Source organism: Marmota monax, unplaced genomic scaffold (genome assembly GCF_021218885.2).
Source record: "Marmota monax isolate L192 unplaced genomic scaffold, Marmota_monax_Labrador192_F-V1.1 WCK01_AAM20220418_F8-fsc00009, whole genome shotgun sequence".
NCBI classification, from domain to species: Eukaryota; Metazoa; Chordata; class Mammalia; order Rodentia; family Sciuridae; genus Marmota; species Marmota monax.
In genome coordinates this window covers 26161696-26182181 of record NW_026694710.1, presented here as the reverse complement: position 1 = coordinate 26182181, position 20486 = coordinate 26161696, and the positions used below count along the sequence as shown (strand labels likewise).

Genomic DNA, 20486 nt, shown 5'->3' with positions numbered 1-20486 from the left:
CTGTCCCTGCAGTGAGAGTGCGGGGCCTCCCGCCCCGGCTGGCATCTGTCCTCGCGGGCTCTGGAGAGCGCTGCCCTGCACAGTGCCCTTCCGTGCTGTGGAGGGAGGAGGAGGGACATCCAGAGCAGCAGAGGCCATGATGGCCCAGACCAATCTCCAGGCTGCATGGGCCGAACGCTCTGCGAAGGCAGCTCTGAGGGAAGGAGGGCGGCGTGGTGGGGCCCGGAGGCCTCAGAGGCTGACCTGCAGCTTGCTAGGCAGAGGAGTGGGCTCCTGCCCCCGCTGTCGGCTGGGGTTTCAGTGGGACCAACCAGCTCTGAGCGGGTTCTAAGTTGGAATCTCGGTGTTGCCTCTGCGGCTATGGCGACTAGGGCTGGGGTGTGGTCACTGGGGCCTGGGCTTCCTCTCTGCAGAGCGTGGGGGCGAAACTCCCTGTAAAACCCCATGATAATGAGCGTGGCTTGGGGGGCGTTAGCCCCCCAGGAGGGTCCTCGTATTATTGCCAGCAGCCTGGCTGTCTGCAAAAGAGCCAGGGACCATGGTGACAGACACTCATGACACACAGACGCCCCAGAAGCAGGAGCCCTGTGCAGACCGCAGCCCCCGTGGCCCAGCCCTGGGACCACCGCGTTCCAGGATGCGGGAGCCGGCCAGCTCCTCTGCTTCTCGTTAGGACCGTCCCCGCCCCCGCTGCAGCCCCTCCTGCCCGCAGTGTCTCAGTCCACATCGGGGCTGCCTGGGGACTCCCAGCCAAGTCTGGTCTGCTGGCCAGCCTCAAGCCAAGGGGCCCACGCCTTCCAAAAAGGAAGAGGCAGGAAGCCCGGCCCGTGAAGTCTGGCCCGAGAGCCAGGCCTGGGGTGAGGGGACGTGGATGCTGGCCAGCGAGTGAACTGGGCAGGCTGGGCCTCGAGCCGTAGGTGAGGGCAGTTCTGAAGTCTCTGCTGAGGCTCTTGAGCCTGGCCAGGGTCAGGGGGCGAACCGAGACCTGGGGCTCCAGGGCGCCGACCCAGCCCTTCCCTTGGGGCCTGGAGGGTGTGGATTTATTGGGGGTGGGGTAGACAGAGTGAGTGGTGTCCAGATGATTTCTGAGTGGGAAGACGGTCAGCAGGACGCTGGACACCAGCCAGGCCTTAGTGGGGATGCCCCGGAGGAGATGGCCGGTGACATTCAGGTTCCTCTCAGGGCCCACCTGCGTGGGCCTCCCTTGCTGGGTGCTCCGAAACCCTTCTGCCCTGTTGGGGTGACTGTTGGGCACATGTGCCTGGTCCATATGGCTGTGTGACGAAGCCCCATAGACTGCTCTCACGCACAACAGGCACCTGCCTCTCATGGTCTGGAAGCGGGAGGTCCGAGCCCAAGGTTCCGCAGGATGGGGTGGTGAGGCTCCCCTGGCTGGAGAATCGTCCCTGGGTCCTCAAGCGGCCGGTGGGGAGAAAGGGTGCTCTCCGGGGTCCTCGGGAAAGGGCACTGCCATGGCTTGGACATGGTTTGAGCATGTCCCCAAGGGTTTGAGTGTTGAATTTAATCCCCTTTGTGAGGTGTGGACAGGGTGGAAACTCAACCTGACCGTGGTGCTGGGGGCCCCTGGGAGGGGTTAGGATCACACGAAGCCACTAGGTGGAGCCCCCAAGGCCGAACCCTGGCAACTATGAGCAGAGAGAGGGCCGAGGAGACACACACCCGCTCTCTGACTCTGTGTAGCACCCTGAGCCACCACCGACTCCGCCAGCAAGAAGCCACCACCTGATGTGGGCGCTTGGCCTGCGCTGTAGCTGCAAGTGGAAGAAACCTCCTTCTAAAAAGCATCAGCCTCGGGCATTTCCTCACCTGAAGAACAGGCCGGACTGAGGGCCCACCAGGCCCCTCCTTCAGGACCTCCTCACGCCCAAGGTCCGCCTCCTAACAGTGTCCAGCCAGCCAGCGAATTCTCGAGGGAACCATTCACAGCAGCACTTCCAGGGGGCAGGGAGGTTACCCCTCCATAGCTCTTGGTTGGCCCTGGTAGGAGGGTCCCCAATGCCCCCAGTGACCAGCACTGGGCCTTGTGTAAGACAATGCCTGGACAACGCTTTGGGGACATGTACTTAGAACTGCCCACCCCCTTGGTGTCATGAGCTGCCACCCCCAGGTGGCCAGGGATGTCCCAAGCAGCCTCCCTGCTCTCAGAGCAATGGGGGAAGGTGTCTTGGCAGGTGCCGAGCCATCAGGACAGATGGGCCATCCTGCTGGGGTGGACATGGCGTTCTGTCCCTCCCTCTGGCCTCAGTCGGAACTGGTGTGGCGCCAGCTGGCAGCAGGGCGAGCTGAGAGGGAGCTGTCTGAGCGGCTGCTGGCGTCTCCCCAGGGCTGCAATTGACAGAGGGGAGAGAGCGTGATGGGGGGGGCCCGGGAGTGTGGGCCTCCCGTGTGTGCACTGCGTGTGTAGGTCGCAGATGCTGGCCAGTGGCCCCCAGCCTGTCATGACTCTGCCAGGGCTGCAGGTGGGGCCAGGCCTCTGGTGCTCAGGCCTGCCTCCCATGTGTCAGTGTCCCCTGCACCTTCACACCTGTGGAGAGGGGCAGGCCTGCAGGCTGGCCCTGCCCCTGTCAGCCCCGCCCTCTGCAGGGCGTGGGGTCCCCATCTGTGGATCTGCAGAGGCCCAGGGCTCAGCTGCAGGATTGCCCTGCCTGCTCTCCTCCCAGCCTCACTCCCACCCCTGCCTGGGCCTCCTCCCGTCCACCCCGGGCCTGAGTGAGACCCTGTGGCTCAAGTTCTGAGCCTGCATGGCTCCTAGCAAGAGACTGTGTCACCGTCACTGTCACTGCTGTTTGTGCCTCCTGCAGGAGTGCTGGATGACCTGAGGCCTCCGCCCTCCCCCCAGGCCCCGTGTCTCGGTGCTGCAGCCTGTTTGTGTCTGTTTGTCCCTGGAACTGCCCAGGATTCCCTGGTGTCTCTGGCTGTGGGAGCCACCCTGAGTCCCAGGGCGCACACCTCTTGTTGCTCCACAGGACGGTGGAGCTGACAGGATCCCGACACCCTTGGGGACTCCCACCCACTGGGCAGGAGCCAGCTCAGGCGTCCTGTCTTGCCACACAGGCCAGGGCTGCCGTCCTGGGGGAAGGGGCTGGACAGGTCACCTAGGGCCTCCCACCCCGGCTCCTGCTGCCTAGCACCGCTTGGCTCCGTCTGCACCCTTGACACACGGACACCAACCCCAGGGCCCGGCACAGACGCTACCTCACTCACCGGGGCTGCCAGCCTGCAGGACCTCAGCCATGGCCAGCAGGCCAGTCTGGGCAGGGGACAGAAGTTCCTGAGTCGGCTCCATCAGGCGGTGAACACCAGCCGAGGGTGTGGGGCAGCAGGGGCCGACTTGGTCACCGTGTCTCAGACTCCTTCTAGAATAGCACTTCTGGGGTCCCACCATGCACAGGGAGGGGACAGGGGAGGGGGAGGCCACCCAGCCCTGGGGAGCGCAGACCTGTGTGTACCTTTGCCCTGGGTGGCCTCGGAGACTCGAGTAGGACCCTGTGGGGGGGCTCCCATACCCACTCGACCAGTGAGAAATCTGAGGCCCAGGGGTGAGCTGACTAATCCTGGCTCACACAGCTACAGGTGGGGGGGGGTGGGCGCAAGATGCCAGGAAATGTCCTCTGTCCCCAAAACACATCCCACCGGCCACACTGCCTTCCTGACCCTGCAGGGCCAGCCCCTCCTGAGGTCTCACCCTTGAGCCTCAGGCCAAGCCAGGGTCCCCAGGAACTTCTCATGGAGAGAAGTCGAGAGGTGACCTCGGGCTGCCTGTCTCCTGAGGTCAGGGGTCCAGGTGGAGGCCTGAGCCAGGGACGGGAAGGGAGCCATGGCAGCAGGGCCACTCTCAGGGGACGCTAAGGCCCTGAGTGGTTGCAGGTGTCCCAGTTCGAGGCTCCCTCACCAAGGGCCAGCTCTGCGCAGGGCGGTGTCTGGTGGGCTGGAGCTCGTGAGGAGGGAGTCCTGGGTCCTCCTGGGGAGGTCTCACCAGGTAAGCAGATCCTGGCTTCCTAAATCACGCCTGCCAAGACCCTCCCGGTCTCACCAGGCCACAGTGAAGAATCAGGCGGTCAGACAGGCAGGAAGAGGGGGTGTGCAGAGCCCCAGTCTAGGAAGGTGGCCCCATGAGGGGCCTCATAGGCAGGGGGGCATCTTTGGGCATCACAGATGCAGCCTGACCTTGGACCAGCGGCCACATGCCCCTGGGGTGGGCCCAAAGGAGGCCCAGCCATCTGGCCTGAGCAGTGGCTTCCCTGGGCCCTGCAGGGTGTAGAGCAACGTCCCTGCCTCGCCCCACTGGGGACAGCAGCATCACTCAGGATTGTCACAACCCCAAACACCTCCAGCCATTGCTAAATATTTGCTAGGTCAGCATTGCCACTGATGAAGACCAGGGCTGGAGTCCCCTGGGCTCCTGGGGCTGGACTGTCCTCCTACCTGGTGCTGGACTTTCGGTGCTTGCGCTGTGACAGTCCACCAGGAGGGACACTTAATAAGGGGCTCTTTCCTGTGGTGTGTGACCTCCAGCGGAGTTAGGGAGAGCATCCCAGGGAGACGGGACGAGCAGGGTCAGGGTCTTCCCAACAGAGTGCTCCCAGGGTGTCGACCTGGGACGGGGTCTCAAGAGTCCCCCAGACACCACCCAGAGGCTGCGTCGAAAAGCCACCGACCTGCCTCAAAGAGGGGGCCCGCACCCCTGAGGCCAGCAGACAGGGATGTGGGTCCAACCCCATGTTTCAAGAGATTCCCGGGATCCACGTCTTTGGTGCCTGGCGCAGGGCAGTTATGATGCTGGTGGACACAGATGGCACATGACCATCATGACGGCACGAGAGCAGTTTTCCGAGCTTTTGCTGAACTCTTCAAAGTCCCAGTGAAGGACAGGAAGCTGTGCTTCTGAGGCTGGGTGGACAGCCTGGAGGCACGGCGACGGCGGGTCGGGGCAGCGCTGTGCCACCCACGGGGAAGCTGGGCCACAGTGACGTCTGTGCGTACAGACGGAACGCTCCGCGGTGTGATGTGACCGCCACGTGGCGACCCACCCTCAGAACGCTGTGGGTGCAGCAGTGGGCAGATGAGGAGCTGAAGGCCTGGGAGGCAGCCCGGCAGCTGGGCAGGGAGACTGCGTGCCCTGGGAACATCAGTGCCCCCCCACCCCTAGGCTCAACAGCCCCGTCCAACCCGGGAAGTTACTTTGCTGCTCTCAGGAGACAGATAGGATGTGGGCCCACACCTCAGTGCCCCGTTGCCACCGTGTGCTGGGTCACGAGCAGCGCTGACGTCTTTCTTTGTGCTGACCTGATTTTTCTGCAATGAACATGTGCTACTTCGACATTAGAAAAAAAACAGTGAAATTTTTTCTAAAGGAAAAATTGCAGAGAGAAAGGCGTATGGGCCTGAGGGCCGGGCCGCGTCCAGCCACTGCGCCTCCAGAGCGGCCTGGACGGGGCCAGGAGTGTCACCGGGACGGCGGTCACACGGCTCCTTCCTGGAATCTGGCAGCCCCCTGTGTCCCAGGGCTCCGACGGGGGGCTGTCTGGGGCCTGGGCAGCTTCCCATTTTCCACGGCCGAGATGGGCTGAGGGGACCGTGTCTCCAGCTGGGTCCTTTATGTTTGAACGCTTTAAAAGTGAACGATGCAGCAGGTCTGGTCACGAGTTCAGCTGAGCTTCTCAGTCGGGACCCCGTCTGCAGAGCCCACGGTGGAGAGGCCCGGGGAGGTCCGGGGCGATAGGGGCCTGCCTCACACCCTGCTGGGACTTCGAGGCCTGGCCTGGCATCACCCTGGGCCTCTGGGCTCCCTCTGCCTGGCGGGGGGCTGGAGAAGAGGGAACGCTCCTTCTCTGCCACTTCCCGCCTGTGCACAGGGCTCAGTTTGGCTCCCATAAGCCGATCGGGGCCAAGTGATCCCAGAAAGCCCTGGTGGGGGGTGGGGGGCGTCAGGGAAGGGGCTGTGTCGGTGGGCAGCTCAGGGCTGCGGACACTCAGGGCGCAGGGCAGTGGGGCCCTGGGAGGCTGAGGCGCACACCTCCGGTGGCCCCAGGGAGCCTGAGGAAACCAGAGTCACCCACACCTCCCAGCAGAGGACCCCCTAGGCACTGCCTGCCAGCACAAGCTCAGTCTGATCTGAGGTCGGGGTCACTGCCCGGCAGAGAGGTGGCCCTTGGGTGGATGATGGGGGCCGTCAGCAGGCGAGCTTGTTGAAGGACGGGCCACCACAAGGCCCGGCTCCTGCCTCCTGTGGCCGCCTCGGGACCGAGCGGTTGTTTCTGCCCATGTGTGCACAGAAGTGTCACCTGGTGAGCCACACCTGCTGAGGCCCTGGGGCGTGGTGGACAGGTGAGCTCACCCTTCTCTTCTCCTCGGGCCGGAGCAGGGCTGGGAGGACTTGATGAAGGAAACAGCGGCGAGGCTCCGGGCCAGACCTTGCCGGGCCGAGAGGACACGGGGCTGGCTCACTCAGCAGATATTTACCGGCCGCCCGCATGTGCCAAGCCCAAGGCTGAGCCTGCCTGAGCCCGCAGTGGCTCAGAGACCCTGAGTAGAGAGGGACCTGGTCACTGCGAAGCAGGCAAGGCTCAGTGTGGGGTCGCCAGCCGTGCCTGGTGCCACAGCCTGGGCTCCCCATCTTCCCGCTGTGTCCCAGGCAGGTCCCTCGCCCCTGAGCATCCACAGGAGTGGAACACAAACATGGCTCCAGGTCACTTGAGGATTCAGTGACATCACGGACAGCCGCGCTCAGCACAATGCCTTCCACATGGTGAGTGGTCAACACGGGGTCACCATGGTAACAGTGGTCAGACAGACTCTGCCGCCCAGAACGCGCATCCCAGAGCAGGGACCTGGACCCTGCCGACAGCAGCAGCCAGGCTCTGTCTGAAGGACGGATCAGGTGACGGGCCCACACCTGCCAGCCTTGGCCACACCACGGTGGTCAACACGGCCTCCACAGGCCGGGTGAGGGTGTTCCTGAGGGACGCGCTCAGAGCCGGCCTGCCCTTCCCCGGGGAGCCCGGGCGGGGCTTGGCCAGAACCGCCTGCTCACCTGGGCACTTGTACAGCAGGCTATGCCAGTGCCCGCCCCCACAGGGGCCTCATGTGGCAGAGCCAGAGGCTACTGCGGGCCCTGAAGTCGCTCTCTTGCCACAGAGCCAGACTCACCACACAGGGCCTCACTGGTGGGCGCTCCTGGGAGCATGGCCTCCACGCTCATTCCTCGGGGATGGGGTTCTCGAAGGGGGTAGCTGGCGGGAGGGGCTGGACACCTTGACCTCTGGGAGATGGACGAGCCCAGCTGCCACCCTGCAGGTGCCCCCTCCAGGGGCGCAGAGGCCCTTACCTGCGGCGCACCCTACAGAAAGTCCTCAGGGCCCTGACTCCGGGTTAGGAGCACTTGATTTCCCAGGCTCAGAGTCGGAGCCCACACCTTCATCCTGCTGGTGGGAAGAGGCTCACAACAGAACCTGGTGGTTCTCCTGTCCCTGGAGACTGGGGTGTGGCTCTGGCCCCAAGGTGTCGGGAAGAGGCGTCTTCCTCCCTGTGTGGACACAGCAGGCAGAATGGGAGTGGCAGCCGGGTGGGTGGTGTCCAGCCTCTGCCTCTGTGGAGGTGACAAAACGCTGCAGTATGGCATCTGCCCATGTCCAGGCGGGACCTCCCACTCGATCACCAGCAAGCTGCTGCCGCGGGGCCAGGAGTGTGGCATCGGCAGAGAGGCGCAGCCGGGCAGTGCTGCCACTCCTCGGCTCTCCTGGGCAGCAGCCACCTGGGCTCAGCTCTTCCTGCTTCCAGGAGACTCTGAGAAGCAGAGCACAGCCGGGTGGACACAGCAACTGTCCACCCAGAAGGGGCGGCGGCTGCACGTGGGTCTCCCTGTCTGGCAGGGTTGTCTCAGGACACTTCCGGGCTTGCCCCACCACCCTGGGCACTGTGACCATCCGGGGACCCTCACAAAAGCCCAGCTAGACTGCCTTTCTAGAGTCTTCCTGTCACCTTCTTCTGCCTGCCTGTCACCTCCTGCAAACCTCAGAGCCGCTGTTACCACGCCCGCTCCACAGGGAAGGGAGCCAAGGGCCTGCTCCACGTGCCAGGCTAGTTCTCCCAGATGGCATGATAACTGGCACTTGGGCACTGCCACAGTGGGCACTGTGCCCGGCACCGTCCATCTTTCCTGGAACCTCCACTTATGCACCAAGTGACAAGGACAGGCTGGTGGGGTCCAGAGCTCCATGTTCTTCTGGAGACGCTGCATGAGGGCCCTTCAGCCGAGGGCCCAGCATGGCCGTGCGTGACCATGTGTCATGGAAGCCACAGCTGCTCTGGGACTCTCTGGGAGACACCGTGACCTGCTGGAGTCAGGAAAGGTCTTCATGGCCATGGGGAAGGAAAAACGCCTCTGCAAGACAGGACAAGGGAGCTTCTACCTGGGAAGCTCGGGCTGCAGGTGGGGCTGAGGACTGCGGAGGCCGAGGAGACGACAGCTCTCCAGAGAAGGCTGGGGTAGGCGAGTGGGCCCTGCAGAGGGGACTGGGGATCCTTCAGTCATTTGCTGAAAGACTGGGATGTGCCTTCTCTCCTTTGTGCCCCAAGAAATATTGAGTCATTCTTCACCCCTGATGTAGCTATGAAATGGGCTCTTCTTGAGAAACTCTGATGTGATGGTGGTGGTGATGGCAGTGGTGATGGTGATGATAATGTTGGTCATGGTGGTGATGGTGATGTTAGTGATAGTGATGGTGATGGTGTTGTTGTTGTTGTTGGTGGTGGTGGTGATGGTGTTGGTAATGGTGATGATGGTGGTAGTGATGGTGATGGTGATGGTGATGGCGGTGGCGATGGTGATGGTGATGGTGTTGTTGGTGGTGATGGTGGTGGTGGTGATGGTGATGATGGTGTTATTGTTGTTGTTGGTGGTGGTGATGGTGGTGGTGGTGGTGTTGGTGATGATGGTGGTAGTGATGGTGATGGTGATGGTGTTGTTGTTGTTGGTGGTGGTGATGGTGATGATGGTGTTGGTGATGGTGATGATGGTGGTGGTGATAGTGATGATGATGTTAGTGATGGTGATGATGGTGGTGGTGATGGTGATGATGGTGTAAGTGATGGTGATGATGGTGTTGGTGATGGTGTTGGTGATGGTGATAATGGTGGTGGTGATGGTGATGATGGTGTTGGTGATGGTGTTGGTGATGGTGGTGGTGGTGTTGGTGATGGTGATGATGATGGTGATGGTGGTGGTGGTGGTGATGGCCTGTCATATTTTGGGACTTACCAAGGTCAAGCAGAGTTTTAGTTTTACTTTACCCAAGTATTCCCATTCAGTCCTTATGGAACCCCAAGGTTGCCCCATTATTGTTCAAATCCAAGCTCCCCTGAGCCAAGCGCATTCCTTGGTCATGTGCTAGGAATATGAGGGTGACTCTGACAGATGCAGCCCCAGCACATGGAGTGCACAGTCTGTTGGTGGGGACAGGCACATCAACTGATGGCAGGGGGGGACAGGCAGAGAACCCCAGACGAAGGGTCAAGGATGGCTTCCCAGGGGAGGTAGGATCTGGTCCTGGGGCAGATGGTGGTCTGTGGAGGCCAGCCGGCTCTGCCAGGGATGCTCAGCAGACCCCTCCTGAGCTGCCAGGGCTTCCACTGGCCAAGCAGAACCCAGCTGGCACCACCTCCAAGGCCTATTTTTAGGCTCAATTTGGCATTAAAAGCAAATACATTGTCAAGATAACGGGCAGCTTGGATCCCAGCCCTGAACAGGCCCTCTCTATGACACCAAAATAGAAAAGGGCTCTGTGTGGATGACAGGCTTCTGGCAGAGGCCAGGTCAGCGCACAGCCCTTGGATGTCCTGAATACCTCCTGCCCAATACAGTGTAGAAATGCATGCCCAGCAGCTCGCCCTGGTCCCGCAGCACACCGCTGGCCACTCCCAGGTGAGCGGGACAGGTCGCACTTGAGAGAGTGGGAGAGAGCAGAGGATCCGCCCGCCAGAGCCAGCAGCCTGAGGCACTGCCGCCCTGTCCCTAGGTGAGGAAGCCACGCTGAAGGACGGAGGCCCTGGCCACGTCAATGAAAACCCGCGCCCCCAGCTGGGCCCCGCGAGCTCCCCCCACAGGTATCTGGCAACACGCCACCTGCTTCCCGCCTCCCTCCCCATGGTCACCCCGCGGTGATGACCACTAGCCCACTTCAGGGCGAGACAAGTGAGGCCCAGAGAAGGCAAGAAACTTGCCCGACCAGTTAGTGAGTTGGGTTTGGACTTGAATTCAAGTCGGTTCGGCTATTGAATGTCCCCCAGGTCCCATGCGCTGAAGTCTAGGTCCCAGCTGAGGGGGGTCCTGGGACATGGCTCCTCTGCCAGAGCAGAGATGGTAGCCAGGCCAAGCCCTGGGGCCAGGGAGCCCAGCCCAGACCGCGCACTCAGGAAAGGGGTAGGACAGAGGCTCACAAGACCCACCAGGGAGTGAGGCTTTCGCTCTACAGGGGAACTGAGACCCACGGGGAGGCGGAAGCCTCAGTGTGGCTGTGGACATAGACCCAAGCCCAGGTGGTGTGGAGAGCGAGCCACGCACTGCCGGGTTTCAGGTGAGCTGATGGGGACAAGCTCCGTTGGCCCCGCCCCACCTTCACGCACACCCCGAGGACACAGGCTGGGCTCCACATGGGCGGCTGTGGGCATCAGACCAAAGATCAGGCCCCTGGAGCCCGGCGTACGCAGGCCCATGAGGATTGCTTATGTCGACATGTGACACAGCCACACCTCGACCTCAGGCTCCTCCTCCCTGTTTGACCACTGGCCCCCGGGATGCTATTTTCTTCTACTTTAAAAAATTGTGGTCAAATGCATATAACAAACTTTACCATTTTAAATATACAATCCAGTGGCATTTAGGGACATTTGCCTTGTTATAAAACTGTCCCCACTTGGTGTTCAGAACTTTCTCATCTTCCTAAACTGAGGCTCTGTCCCACGAGATACTCCCGCCCCTTCCCCTGGCCCACGTCTGCTGTCTCTGAGGACCCGACCGCTCCAGGACCCCCTGTGAGTGGACCCCGGGTTGTGTCCTCTGTCCCCGGCTTGTCCCTTGGTGCACTGCTCCCAGGGGCGCCCAGGTGCAGGCTTTCTGTGGCCGAGCCCCACAGTGTCTGGCTTCTCCCCTCATCTCCAGTGGACACCTGCAGTGTTCCCAGGAGGTGATTCTGGACCCCGTCAGGGCGTTGAGCGGCTGACCTAGAGACAATCGTGAGGAGCCCACGGCCAGCCACGCTGGGTCTGGAGACCCGCAGAGGAGGCCCGCGCCTTGTGTCCCCGCGTGTCCTGGGGGCGATCGCGAACTCACACACAGGCTTGTTGTAGTCACCTCTTTTTGCTGGTGTGACCAAAAGACCAGACGGGAACCATCAGAGGAGGAGTTTTCTTTGGGCTCAGGGTTTCAGAGGGTCAGTCCCTAGACGGCTGGCTCTGGGCCCAGGTGAGGGAACGTCGCGGCAGAAGGAGCTGAGGAGGACATGTCCTGAGGACATGGCCACCAGGAAGCAGAGAGAGACAGTTTTACTCCCCAGGGACAAAATAGAAGCCCCAAAGACACGCCCCTGGTGACCCACCTCCTCCAGCCACAGGCTGGCTGCCGGCAGTCCACCCAGTGAGTCCCTACGGGGAGCTAACCAGGACTCCGCTGCGTGCCAAGGTGCGCCTCTCACAGCCTGGGTACTTCACCCTGGAACCTTCCGGCACCATCTCACACGTGAGCTTGTGGGGGACACCTCACACCTGGACTGCAGGACGCTCCTGTGTGTGACGGGCGCAGGTGCCCACACCGGTGGACATACCAGGCTGGACAGAGGGGTGGGCTGGGCGGCTGCTGGGCCCCACCTGGGATGCTCTGGATCACCAGTGCACTCCAGACCCAGGGGACAGCTGTGCCGGTGGTGTGGCCGAGCTGTGGGGAGAGCAGGGGCCCTGCCGAGGGCCAGGCTGGGCACCTGAGACTCTGCGCCTACTCTTCTTCTCCTCCTGCCCCTTCCTTCTTCCCATCCTCCCTTCTCCTCCTCTTTCTTAAAACCTTTTAAACATATAAACATTGCCACCAGCCCCCAAACCACAGGGAAGCCCTGGACCTGCCCACTGGGGTGGGCGGACCCCGCGGGGGAAGACCTGGCCAGGGTCCCCGCTAAGGAGTGTGGGGTCGTCACAGGTGAGGCTTCTGATGGCAGGACACAGGCCAAGGGAAGTGACTGAGCGTCCTTCAACTCAGTGAAAGACCAAGGGGTGCCGCCCACTGCCTTCCTCACGCCGTCCGCGAGGCCTGACCACGTGCTGCTGCGCTGGCCTGTGGTGGGCCCAGGTGGTTCCCTGCCCCCCCCCCCCCGGGGACGCACAGGTCCAGTAGCAACAGGAGTTGGAGGATCGATGCCCTGGCTCCCTCATCCTTTATGTGGGTGACACTGCCGGTCAGCCCACCCCGTGTCCCTAGCTCCCACAAGGACTGTGCCAGGTGCCCAGGGCAGCAGCCAGCTCTTCCCACCCAGACTTCCTGTTCTTCCTCCTGCACCCAGCCTCGGTGTGTGCACAAAGGCTGACCCCTGGGCACGCCCAGGCCTCGCAAAAGAGCTGATCTGCTCTCTCCACACACCTGTCCCCCACGGCCACTCCAGTCCTGGCATCTGACCAGTCCATGCAACTGTGGAGAGGAAGTAGAGGAAGAGGGTCCCAGGTAGGGACACGGCACAGGGAAAGCCGAGGAGGGGGGAGGGGTGGCCATTAGGGAAGGGGATGGTGGGCGAGGCAGGGGGAGGACCAGGTGGCCGGGTGGCGGTGAGGCTGGTCTTGGAAGCCCAGGCGCATGGAGGAGGAACGAGGGCCGGCCGTGCTGGGGGAGCACCAACTGTGGAGGGGACGGAAACATTAGATGATAGCCCGAGAGTCCAGCACAGGTGAACTGACCAGAGCGTCCCAGCATCTGATCACCCATCTCAAGGGCCCCAAGGGCTGAGGAGGGGGAGGAGGCTGTGTCTGAGGGTCAGGGAGCAGTGAGCCCAGAAAGGAGTGTCCCCTGGTCTCCACTGTTGGCAGCAGGGCAGGTCCAACCTGGAGGAAGGCCGCCCCAGCGTCAGCAGACACACGGGGACAGGGCTGGTGACTTCTCCCTCAGTGGCCCGGGGGACGGTTTGGGTCAGGACATCCTATCTGTCTGAAGGTGGCCCCAGCTTCAGTGTCTGTGAAGCTCACCGAGGGCCCCGTCCCGCCCTTGACGGGGTCGAGGCCCTCAATGCTGGCTGGTCAGGGTTCGCTCAGAGGCCACCCCCACGCGGGGACACAGCCCTCAGCAGCACATTCTCATTGTGAGCGGCAGGAGTCTGCCCTGCCCAAGCACTGGCCCCCAGAGTCCCAGGTGCGTGCAACCAACCCAAAGGACACAGTCCTGTGGCCTTGCTCGAGGGCCAGGAGCCCTGGGGAGCTGGTCTGGGCTCACGGGGGAGGCGCCCCTCTCACTGCGCTCGGAGCCTGCCGTCCCGCGACTTGAACCCTCAGGGTCACTCCAGGTGAACTGGGCTGCACGATTTAACCACAGAGAGAGAGAGAGACCTTTCTCCTTGGGTCCTGTGGCGGCTCCTCTGACCCTAGGGGTCCTGGAAAGAGAGAGGAGCGCGTGCTGGACCTTTTACTGGGAAGAAGCCGTTCAAATGCGGCAAGGGTGGGATTCCACGGGGACAGGTGAGTGGAACTTGACCCCTGTGGTGACGCCTGCTCCTGGAGCCACGCCTAGCTGTCCAAGCTGGGACAGTGCTCAAGTCACCTCGAAATGTAGTGACGGTCAGGACCGGAAGGCATGGTCATTCAGAGCAGATCCCCACAAGGGCCCCCTGGGCACACCATCCGCCATGTCACAGGGGCCACTCCTAGAAAGTGCCACCCAGACCCAAGGCTGGAGTGGGCCTGGACATCTGGGCAGTGGCGGGAGCCACCCTGGGAGTGGGGGGTGGGAGCTTGTCCACTGTCCCAGGACACTGCAGGCAGGAGGTCACCCCCAGCCACAGCTCTGTGAGGTGCATTCCCCCCGGGGTTCCTGTGCTGGAGGCTTGGTCCCCAGGGTGGCAGTGGGAGGCGGGGCCTCGTGGGAGGTTGTCAGATTGCGGGGGGCTGCCCTTGGAAGGCTTCACGTACTACTGGGGGACGTTCTCATGGGGGGGTTGTTATGGAAGAGCAAGGCTGGCCCTCCCGGCTCTCTGGCTTCCTGCCTCGCCATGCGCTCCCCTCTGGCATGCTGCCACCATGATGTCATGGACCACGAGGACTTCACCAGAGCCCAAGTCAGGGGGCTATCTGATCATGGACTTCCAGACTCCAAAAGTACGAGCTAAATAAACCTCTTGTCTTTACATATTCTCAGATTCAGGTATTTTGTTATGGCAAAGGAAAAGAGACTACCATGCATTTTGAATGTACCACTTTACAGAAGGGGAAACTGAGGCTCAGAGAGATGAGAAGCATGGCAGAGCAGCCCTAGGACTGCTTCTAAGCCTGTGGTCCCTCCTGCAAAGTGCCTCTCCCTGCAGTCTCAAGTCAGGTCCTGTGGAGATGGGCCACAGAGAAAAATCTAGAAATAAATGTAAAGGCACCTGATTTCAGTGGCCAGTCCAGGACCGTGCATTTCCCTCCCTCTCTCCTCGACCCGTGGACAGGGCAGTGAGAGGAACAAAGGAAAGGATGTGGACAGGTGTCCAGGCCGGAATGGGAGGCTTCACCAGGCAAGGCTCAGGGGTTTCTGGGAGACGAATCTCAGCTGGCAGTGGGGGGGGGCTGCTGAGGGAGCGGATTGGGGGGCTCGGGGGCTTGGGGCAATCTGGACAGCCAGCTCCAGGCTGGCCACCTGGGGTGTGGCATGGAGCTTGGAGGAGGAGAGGGGTGGATCTGGCAGCGGTGTGCAGACGAGCTGAGCTGCTGGGCAGAGATAAGCCCAGCTCCTGGACTGCAGACGCCAGTTTCCAAGGGAAACTCAGCTCCGCAAAAGAAGGCCCCTCGTGTCGTCACTGAGGGGGAGGAAGCCCCCCTCTTGCACACCCTCAGTGAAGCCTGCAGGAGACCCTCTGCGGGCACCACAGGGCAAGGCCAGCTTTTTCCAGGGCAGGCTGAAGCTGTCAGGGGACACCACGTGGGTCCCATGTTCCTCGGCAGAGTCCCTCAGTGCTGTGTTGGAGCAAAGCCAGGACCAGCACATGAGGTGGGGGCAGATCCCCAGAGGATGGCAGAGTGGACTCCAGAGAGAAGAGGCTCACTCTGGCTGCTGGCAGGTGACTTAAAAATCATTAATGTTCCAGAGGAGTTGAGATTTAGCACATTATATATAGGTTGTTAGATATATGTTTAAAAAAACTGCCAGGTACCGGGGTGCATGCCTATAATCCCAGCAGCTCAGGAGGCTGAGGCTGGAGGATCATGAGTTCAAAGCCAGCCTCAGTAAAAGCGAGGCACTAAGCAACTCAGTGAGACTCTGTCTCTCAATCAAATACAAAATAGGGCTGAGGATGTGGCTCAGTGGTCAAGTGCCCCTGGGTTCAATTCCCAGTACCAAAAAAAAAAAAAAAAAAAATTGCCAGGCACAGTGACACACATTTTCCTTGTGACAGGAACTACTTTAAGTGTTTTAGTGACTTTGTCACCAGGAGGGAATTAAGATTAACTCCATCTGACAGATGAGAAAACTGAGGAAAGAGAAGTTAAGTCCCCCAGTCATGGCTAGAAAGTTGCAGAGCTGAAATTCAAACGCAGGTTACCTGGTTACAGATTCTGTGTTCTCATACAGACTCTAGTACTTCTGGAATGACCAGGAGGGCAGCATCTGTCTAGAGGGTTTCCAGGTTAAAACAAAAAATAGAACAGAACTTGGGTGATGCAGCCAAAGCTGTGCCAGAGGCAAATTTATTCCTTTAAGCATGATTTTTTTAAAGAGGCAAATTAATCCTAAAGAAGAAAGTAAGAGAGAGGGAATAAAAAAAAAAGGTAAGAGCAGAAATTAGTGAACTAGAAATCAAATAAACAATAGGGGAGGATCAACAAAACAGAACTTGTCCCTCCAATGAAAAAGAAAAAAAAATTCAGATTCCCTGACAAGACTGAGTCAGATAAAGAGAGACAAGAGCAAGCAGCCATGTCAAGAGAAACTGAGGACAGTGAAGACATAAAAGGGGATTCTGTGCAGCCCCGTGTTTACACACCTGCGTTCTAGAAATGAACACGCCCAGAGAACGCAGCTCACCTGAGCTGTCCCAGAGGGGACAGGAAATCCGACAATCTATTACAGCAACCAAAGCCTCAGTTTAGACCTTCCCACAAAGAAAACTCTGAAACCGATGTCTCTACCAGAAAGTTCTGTCACTGGTTAAGAAATGAATGATGCCAACCTTACACCATGTGTCCCAGAGAGCAGAACAGGTTCTGCAGCCCACAGTACACAGTGCTGACGGGGCCCTGGGCCGGGCAGCCATTGGAACGCGTCTCGTACGACCCGCCTCATGGTAACCTCCACCCATGGTCTACTTCTGCACCTTTGCCCAGTTTAGGGCTCGGTGGGAGTGGACCATGCAGAGTCTGCCCTGGGCCTGACTTACTTCACCAGTACATGTCCTCCAGGTCCATCTGTGGGGGAGGGCATTTTCTGTGTAAACCAAGAGCTCAGAAGCAAGGAGAGAAGGCAGCAGGGGACCTGAGCCCGGCTTGGACAGGCTCCGCCTCTGGATGCCTTGATGACCAGCAAATGCTTGAAAAGCCGCCCAACCTCATTCCCAGTCACGAGTTGCAGTTGAAACCCGCGAGTCACCACCACCTGCCTGGGAACACCATGAATCCAAGACTGGCCTCGGGAGCGCTGGTGGGTGCAGCAGTAGGATCCCAGAGCTGGCGGGGTGCAGACCAGGACCCCCTCGGAAAGTGCACAGTCCTGAACGCAGGCCCCACGCCCACTCAGCAGAAACCTTGCCCGAGGGCACCAGCCATGACGGTCAGCAGCCCTTCAGAACCAGCCCTGTGCCCATCAGCGGGAGGCTCCTGGGGCAGGCTCTGCACCGTGGTGTTGTGAGTCGCCCTGGCTGCAGCCACGCCACGGGGAGCCTCCAAGCCGGAGGTGGAGCTTGGAAGCCAGATGGGCGGAGCACGGACAGAGCGGCTGTGTTGGTGAGGGCTGAGGGTGCAGGGGACGTCCTGCTGCCGGCCATGGGAGCCCCCAGAGGAAGGAAGCTAGGTCCTCCATGAGGCTGGAGGGGGCCCCCGCTGTCTCCGGCCCCAGGTGATGGGTGTACGGTGGCTTTGAGGTCATGCAACGAGCTAGCAGACTTGGGGTACTTTTCTGCATGTGTCGCCCTTCATAATAAAAATGACCTTGAAAACATAAAAGCACCCAAGCTTGCCAGTCCTCAGCAGGCCCAGCACCCCGCATGCTCTCGGGTCGGAGCAAGCCGTCCTGGGGAGCCGTGGGCGTGTGCACGCGGGTGGGCTGGGCACTTCCCTCTTACCTCTGCTCACCTGGGTTTGGAGTGGCCACCAGCTCTGGACCTGAGCAGGTAGAACTCAGCTCTTTGGGGACAGGGAGGTAAGTGTGGCTTGGGACCAGTGTGTGGGTGAAGACAGGCGGTCAGCGGAGAGCGTGTGGGCAGCCCAGGAAGAGGGGGCCTCCCAGTTAGGGGCTCTAGAGGGAGGGAGGGTGGCCCCGGAGTCCAGGAGTAGAAGTCTCTTCTCCTGAAGAAGGAGCAGGTCAGAGGTGGAGACTGAGGTGGAGAGGACAGGGCCTCCACTTCCTGGGGGCTCTCCTGGTCTGGGTGTCCCCAGAGCCTCATGGTTCCAGAGAGGGGCTGAAGGTGGCTGGGGTATCATGGACAGCACGAGCCTACCCTAGTGGAGGAGCGTTGCTGATGTGGACGCTGCTCCTCCAAACCAGAGAGGACCCTAGCCTCAGGGAGCCCAGTGGTGAAGTGCAGCCCCTGCCACCCCCTCTCCTTTCTGGGTCTCACACCCCAGGCTTCCCGGCATTCCCCGGCATTCCCTGGCATTCCCCGCATTCCCGGGCATCCTGGGGTCTGGTTTGGAGTGACGTGGCCAGCCTGAGCCCAGAGTCCCAGAACCAAGCTGGACTTCTAGGTCCCAAGAAGAATGTATTCCCCGGACACCTGCCATTTTCCGGGCACTGGTGGGCTCTGGGGACACAGCTGTGATAAGCAAAGTCCGTGAGCACACGGAGCTGGCGCTCCAGGGGAGAGAACTCAAGATCTGAATGAACACCAAGATCAGCTGATGCCTGGAGCCGCGGCTGGCCGGGTCCCTCAGCTCCGTGACGTAGGCAGGGCCCGGGCTTCCGGGAGGGACTCAAGTTTGAGACAAGTTTTAGAGAGCACAGGAGTTTCCCGGGGCCGTTGTGACAGACCATCACCGACTTTGTGGGTTCCAGCCGCAGGCTCTATTCTTTGCAGTCGTGGAAGCTGGACTTGGGCAGTGTCCGCCTGGGCTGAGGTCTTGGTGGCTGCAGTGCGACCCTGCCCCGCCTGTCAGCTGTAGAGGCCATCTGCCATCGGCCCTCCCCGTGGTCGCCAGCCCTTGTGCTCTCCTCTCTGTGTGACCCCTCAGCCCCCTCAGGACCCTGGGATTGCACCAGGCCCCTGTGTGACCCAGGATCACCTCCTCATTTAGCCTCCTTAACTTGATCCCATCTGCAAAGTCCCTTTTGCCACATATGGTGACATCCTGGGGCTCCAGGGGTTGAAGCGGACACTAAGGGGGCCACTTCTCAGTTGGTCTTGGAGGGGAAGGTCAGTGGGGAGGAAGCACGGCCCTGGGAGAATGGTCCAGGCAGGGGAGCCACTGTACAAACCCAAGGCTGCCCATGAGAACAAGGGCCAGGCCGGGCCAGAAGGGCCTGATGACTGTGGACCAGGGCCTGGGAGGGAGGGTCCGGCGCCCTCTCTGGCAGAAAGCGGCCGGCCCCTCCCCAGGCTGGCCTCAAGCCTGGGCACAGCCCCAGGTGCCCCTCTCCCCTCAGCTGGGAACCATTCCAGAATGTTCCTCTATGGTCAACATGTGCTGGAAGAAATGGGGGGTGAGGGGATGGTGTCCACTGGCAGGGTGACAGCTGGGGCAGAAGCTGTCCACCCTCCTGGAGGTCCTGACCTCTTGAAGGTCCCCCTGTTGCAGAGCGGACGTTTGTCCTGCAGCAGCTGTGGCCACAGCTGCCTGAGGGGCAGGCAGTTGCCTGGAGGTCAGCCACAGCCCATGCGAGACCTGGAGTGAGCCCTTCCCTCTCAGGGCCTCAGTGCCCCTTGTCAGGCAGACAATGGAACAGCCTCCCAGGACTCCAGGTGTTAGCGGAGGCCAGGAGTCGGGGCAGCATGGCTGCTGAGTGCCCTGTTTACAGCCCCAGGGTACACCCAGGGGACAGCGGAGCCCTGTGGGGCGTGGGCCTGAGTTACACAACATTCTGGCTGCAGCAGGCAGCCCCGAAAAAGTTGTTTTTCACCAACAGCAGCTGGAGGGGCAGCTGGGAGGTCAGCACTCCCCGAGGGAGCTGCCAGGCCTGGGGCCAGGAGGGGGCCTGGGGCCACAGTCCCACCTCCAACAACAGGGCTGCCCTGGACACATGGACACATAGCCCTGGCACTGTGAGCTGTCTGAGAGCTGGCCTCCCTCCTGGGGATGGTAACCACAGCCACCTGGTGTAGAGGCTCAGAGCTGAAGGCCCTGAGGGTCAGCCGGAGTCAGAGCCGAGCCGAGCCTGGCCTGCCGGGCTCAGACCCCACCTCGGCCTCCCTGCACTCAAGAGCAGCTGGGGCGTGGGGGGGCGGGCGCGGGACGAGAGGTGGCACCGGGCAGACCCCGGTCAAGAGCCTCCAGGCACTGTCATTGTCCCCACCACATCCAGCTCATCCTCAGGTGACCCCAAACCGTCAAGGACGCAGCATCAACTCCACAGCCGAGGAGGCTGCGGCTCAGAGGGCAGAGCCACCAGGGCCACTTGAGCTCTGCCTCCCACCCCACAGCACTGCTTGGTCTCAGGAGGGAGGCCCGGAGGCTTGGTGGCCCCCAGCAGTGTGCGTGGTGGGCGTGGGAGGAGATACCGCCCTCCGCCAGCTCACTGCCCTCACCCACATGGCCGGGTGTCAGTGTCTGCCCCCTGGGGGGACAGTCTGAGGAGGGGAGGGGTCTTCTACCCACCACACGGAAGGTGCCAATGCAGGGCACCGGCAGGACCTGGTTCTGGAAACTGCTAGAGGCCAAGGCTGGGCGAGGGCTTTTCTTGCCCAAGACCTGGGGCTGGAAGTCAGCGGAGGAGCTGGGCTTTGTACCCCATGGGCTGACTTGAGACCCTTTGCAAAACCAGAGGTCTTGGGGACAGGTATGTCCCGATCCTTAGCTGTTGTAGAAACCTGTCCTTATCACAGAGGCCACCGCCTCGGTCTAGGCTCCTACACCTAGCAAGGTGTGCGACACGGGGC

At 61.2% G+C, this 20486-nt stretch overlaps 1 long non-coding RNA gene across 1 annotated transcript; it reads left to right on the top strand.

Moving 5' to 3' along the window:
• The first annotated feature begins 9834 nt into the window (after positions 1–9834).
• LOC124078792 (uncharacterized) lies at positions 9835–12749 on the top strand. Its single transcript, XR_009224853.1, has 4 exons — positions 9835–9943; positions 10038–10125; positions 10494–10595; positions 11180–12749. It is a non-coding gene; the product is annotated as an uncharacterized LOC124078792 (long non-coding RNA).
• Positions 12750–20486: the final 7737 nt, after the last annotated feature.